At 44.0% G+C, this 5,787-nt stretch overlaps 1 non-coding gene across 1 annotated transcript; it reads right to left on the bottom strand.

The window, feature by feature from the left end:
• Positions 1 to 72, bottom strand: TRNAA-UGC (transfer RNA alanine (anticodon UGC)). The gene has a single exon. It is a non-coding gene; the product is annotated as a tRNA-Ala (tRNA).
• Positions 73 to 5,787: the final 5,715 nt, after the last annotated feature.

Genomic DNA, 5,787 nt, shown 5'->3' with positions numbered 1-5,787 from the left:
TGGAGATGCCGGGGATCGAACCCGGGGCCTCATACATGCAAAGCATGCGCTCTACCACTGAGCTACATCCCCAAAGCTGTAAGGTTGCTTTTCTTTTTGATTATTGGCTAATAGTGTTCCCTAAATACTATGATTCAGACTGCACAATTCCAGGAGCTTTTCCTATACACATTCATAGGAGTAGAATCGGGTCGATTTAACAAAGGGTTTAAAAAAAAAAAAAAGTTTTTTTTTTTTTACTAAGTTTTTTTTTTTAAGTATAGGTTCCCTATACTTTTCCTTAATATTATTTATCAGGGTTTAAAGTCTAAAGCCTCTTTTCTCCTTTAGGATTCAGCTGGAATGCTCTGTTTACTTCCCCGGTGTCGTTTGTAGCCTTTGGGGCGGCGTCACGCAGGAGCCGGCGTCCTGCCTTCCTCGCACTCCTGCTCTCTTCCTGCCGGGACAAGTGTGCAGGGCAGGGATCCTATTCCTCACCCTCCACCACGCCCTTTCTTCCTGGTTGCAGACTCCTTGGCCTCCCCGGGTTCACGTGCCCGTGAAGGCCCTTCTCCATGGTTGGAGCAAGCCTTGCCCTGTTGCCAGTCCGGCCGTTGCTGGGGCCTCTGGAGCAAGTCAGGGCTCCCAGAAAATGCCCGGGAGGCCTGCCCTTTCCCAGACCGCTATGGGCACAGCCGTGTTGAGAAGGGGAGAGAGACAGTGGGAAAATAACAAAACCAAAAAAAAAAAAAAAAGACAAACGCTAAACTGCCTTTGGGAATAGAGAGGGGCACAACAAATAGATTAGTGTAAATCTCTAAAAAAATAAGCAATACATTTCCTCCAGCAAGGCGCAAGGCCGTTGGTGAGGACGATGAACTTTCTGAAATCCCTTTAATATGATCCACCCACCCGTCGCCACCCAGTCGACTCCGACTCATGGCTACCCTTTATGACAGAGTAGAACTGCCCCATAGGGTTTTCAAAGCTGCAATCTTTACAGAAGTAGACTGTCACATGTTTATTCTGCAGAGTGGCTGGTGTACTGCTGAATTTTCAGTAAGCAGCCGAGCACTTTAACAACTGCACTACCAGGGCTCCTTTTAATATAAGCAGAAGTCCATAAACCAATTGCCCTCTAGTGGATTTGGACTCATGGAGACCCCATGTGTGTCAGAATAGAACTGTGCTTCACAGGGTTTTCATGCAGGGACGTTTGTGACGCGACAACACGGCGACCCGAGTTTACTGCCAGGTGTAGTCGATGACAGCATGGCCAGGTGCCCCTTCCCTCTCTCCTGATCGTAGAACTTCCTTGGATCTCCGGCTCTTTCATCTCTGCATCCCGAAGCTCACTTTCCCCAACCCACCAGCAGCAGTTCCTCGGGGTCCCAAGTGGTTTCTGTGCAGGCTGGGGGCGGGGCGGGGGGCGGGGAAGTCCTGGGTGTCCCTGGCCTTGGCCGCGGGGTGTGCAGGTAACTGAGCCCTCCGGTCCCGCTCACTCGGAGGTCAGTCCGAGACTGCTGCTCAGCCCCGCGCACCGCCGAGCGAAAGTTGCCTGCACCTCGGCTCCTCCCCCGGATGCCTCGCGACAGACAAACGACGGGCTGCTGTCCCGGAGAAGGACTAGATTCTACCTTAAACTGATTTTCTAACTGAGGCCATGATTAACAGCAGCGGCCGGGGTGCCGCTGTGCTACTGTCAGCGGTGAAATTCTTGGATCCGCGCAAGACAGACCTGAGCAAAAGCCAAGGGTGTTTTTATCAATCAACAGCAAAGGTCGGAGAATCAAAGGCCTCTGTTTCCCTTCTTCGTTGCCATCCTAAGTGAATGAAATCGACTGGTGCGCTGACCAGCTCTGGGAAAGCCAAGTCTTTGGATTCTGGTAGGAGAAAAATTTGAGCCGCTCACAAAGCTGTAACTTAAAGGACTGATGAAGAGGGGAGCCTGCGGCTTGGTTGGATGCAACGCAGGAAACCTCCCGGTTCCCGGATGCCCGCAGGACCGAGAAGTTGGTAGCCCTTTGTGGAATCAGGGAGTGGTGGTGCGTGGCGGCCTAGTTCAGTAGAGGAGAGGTTTGTGTGGGGAATTCGATAAGGAGACTCGGACAGATAACTATTACACGACCCCGGAACTGTCGACCTTCCCAAATTCTTAGAAATCTAGTCACAGGAGATTTGATTACAGAACAGACGTTCCTTCCTCCTTCTTCTTACTCTTTATTCTCTTTGCTGTAGCTCTGGGGTAGCTTATTTGCTTTGTACGTAAAACGTCGTGAGTTCTATCCTTGGTGTGCCCGGCTATGTCCTGTGTATAGATGTGCTTTATTCTGGCTTTATTGCTTTTCTTATCCTGCTTTTGCTCATCTTTGCTTTCCTCTTTCCTTCTCTTCCTACAGCTACTGAATAGATTCTTTAATGTTCAGGAACTTAGAAGTGTCAAGAGAAATGTCCACTGCTGTTTGTACTTTTTCAATTAATATTTTTCAAATATTTATACTCTGTTTTATAAAAATGTAAATTCGAAAACAGATTTCCTCTCAAAAAAAATTCAAGCCTGAAATGTCATATCATTTTACCTTTAAATGCTGGAAATACCTTACCAGAACCAAAAACCGAACCCGCTGCCATGGAGTCAATTCCGACTCATAGTGACACCTTTTGATTAGGCGCAGAGGACTTAACCACTGTACCACCAGGGCTCCTTCTGGAAACATCTTAGTACTGTGTTACCGTCAAAAAAAAAAAAAAAAAAAAAGATACAATAAATGCCGTCTTGATCAATACCTTACCCCCAAAAATGCCGTCGAGTCCGACTCATAGTGACCTTATAGGACTTGAGTAAAATTGCCCCATAGGGTTTCCAAGGAGCAGCTGGTGCCGTTGAACTGCTGAGCTTTTGGTTAGCAACCATAACTCTTAACCACTGCACCACCACTGCTCCATCAGTGCCTTACACCAGTGGTTTTTGAACTTTAGAATCATTTGTAGGGCTTATTAAAACACAAATTTCTGGGGCCTACCCCCAGATTTTCTGATTCCTTAGGTCTGGGGTGGGGCCAAGAATTTGTGTTTTTAACTAGATCCAGGTGATGCTGATACTACTGGACCTAAGGCCACACTTTGAGGATCACCACCTTACAACTAAAACCCATTTCAAAAGCATTATATCCTGGATTTATATTTTAATCTTCAGCATGTCCGTTACACTTTTTATTCCCCAGGATACAGGTTTACTCACCCAATCTGCAGAGTGAGATTTTTCCCCTTAGGCCAGGCTAAGATTTAGATAGAGGTTGACTGTGGGTAATTCCAGGCCCTAAACGTGAGACTTAGAGGCACCTTGCATCATGGTTGTATCTGAGGCCTATTACCCAGCTGAATTGGCTCTGTTTACAGATAGACTTTGCACTATACATCAAGAAATTTCCCAGTGGCTTGCTGTAACTGCCTATGTTTCTATATTTTCTGATGCTGGCCTTTCCAAATGGCTCTTGATCTGAACGACTTATGTTTATGGTCCTACATAGGTATATGCCAATTTTGAAACCGCTTGTTCTGAGCTAGTCAGGTTTAAATGAATCTAGTTGTTAGTGACATTGGTTTACATAAACTACAGTTTCTTCTTTCTGACATTCAAGACCAGTAAAATTCAAGTAATTCTTGCACAACAAACCACACAAAATATATTTTAAGGAAAATTTGATCGAGTATTCATAAAGAAAATTATGTATGCCGTAGGGGATCTACCACTGAGCATTCTGTGGGGAGGTAGCTCAGTGGTAAAGCACTTCCATTGCATGCCTGAGGTCCTGAGTTCAACTGTGAGCATCTCCAGCTTCTGTTGTTCCTGGGGACTCATTTAAGACTGTTAGGTGGTAAATACTGACGAACAAATACGTTTGCTTTTAGCGCTTTGCATATTCCTAAGCATTTTAAACTTGAAATAGCTAAGTGAGATTTCATCTTCCTGCATCCTAGTTCCAAAGACAAGTATGATGCTGCTGCAAAGTCTTCTGAGCTTACACTGTCAACACCCCCAGTCCCTGATGCTATACATAATCTTTCTTCGGGGATGGGGAGGAGGATTAAGAGAGGAGGTTAGGCTGAGAAAATAGATTGGTTTCCATTCCTACTCTCTCCCCTCTTACAAGTCTTTGATCTTTGTCACAAGTACTTCTATGCTCCCAGGCTGTAAACAAATATTTTGTTTCTTATTCCTTTTATTTTGGAAACGATCATATTTTAAGTCAACTGCTGAATAGAAAGTACAATAATAGTATAAGTGGGTAAAAACCCATTGCCGTCAAGTCGATTCTGATGTATAGTGACCCTATAGTACAGAGTACAACTGCCCCATAGGGTTTCCAAGGAGCTGCTGATGGATTCAAACTGTCAACCTTTTGGTTAGCAGCTGAGCTCTTAACCACTGCGTCACCAGGGCTACATAAGTTGGTTAAAAGTATGACTAATTTGAAATTAGTTGATTGCCTGAAAGAAGCAAAGAAGGTGAAGAGGAGAAATTGTAGGCAAAGAACAGTCTCTCAGGTAAGAGGAGAGAGTTGGTTAGAAATGGATGCAGAGGTGAAGGGCTTTTATCAGCTGCTCCTTAATTCTTTTTCTAAGCTAGCAAAAACTGCTTTTGTTATGTCAATTAAGATCAAGGACATAGGCTACAGTGTTCTCTAAAATTATGAGCTGAGAAAATTTACTCTTGGAAATCGTGTCGGTAAGAATGGAACATCCTACTAGCACCTCCGTTATCTGAGCCAAATGGGTCACTTTGACATAGGGCCTCAGCCTTGATTTCCAATCAACTTCAGAGTTCAGAAAGTATTTCAGGCACATCTTTTAATATTTATCTTAACTCTGTAGTTTCAAGAAAACAGAATCCTGAGTCCTTGTCTCAGCCAAAATCTATAATATATATATAAAAGTTCATGAATTTAGTAAAGGAAAGGCCTACTTAAGACATAAAGAACCAACTACATAAATAAAAAGATTGGACTCTGACTCATGGCGACCTTATGTAGAACAGAATGAAACATTCCCAGTCCTGCATCATCCTCAAAATCACCAGCGTGTTCAAGTCCATCCTTGTGGATATTATGCAAATCAGTCCCACTAGGGTCTCCCACGCCCTCATTGGCCCTCTACTTCACCAAACATGATGTCCTACTCTAGCAATTGATCTCTCCTTGGAGCCCTGGGGGTAGAGTGGTTAAGCACTTGGCTACTAACCAAAAGGTTGGCAGATCAAATCCACCAGCCACTCCTTGGAAACCCTACGAGGGGGCAGTTCTACTCTGTCCTATAGGGTCACTATGAGTCAGAATTTACTCAACAGCAATGGATTTTTTGTTTGGTTTGGTTGGTGACATGTCCGAAGCAAGAGAGTCAGACAGTGTTCTGTTGGGATACATAAGGTTTTCATTGGCTAATTTTTGGAAGTAGCTTGCCAGTCCTTTCTTTCTAGTCTGTCTTAATCTGGAAGTTCTGCTGAAACCTGTCCACCATGGGTGACCCTGCTGGTATTTAAAATACCAGCAGCGTAGCTTCCAGCATCACAGCAACATACAAGCCACCACAGGATAACAAACTGACAGAGGAGTGGTGGTTGGTGGAATATGACCTTTAGACAAACTGAAAAACTAGATATAAACTGTAATACGTTTATCATATATAAAGATTAAACTATTATTAAAAATAATCAGCTTCTACAAATTAATTTCTAAATGAAACCAATCTGAAAAAGCAAAATATTTTATTTTTTTTGTCTAACCAATAATTTGGATGAAGGTGAAACTT

This window comes from Elephas maximus, chromosome 1 (genome assembly GCF_024166365.1).
Source record: "Elephas maximus indicus isolate mEleMax1 chromosome 1, mEleMax1 primary haplotype, whole genome shotgun sequence".
NCBI lineage: Eukaryota > Metazoa > Chordata > Mammalia > Proboscidea > Elephantidae > Elephas > Elephas maximus.
This window is presented reverse-complemented; position numbering and strand designations above follow the sequence as displayed.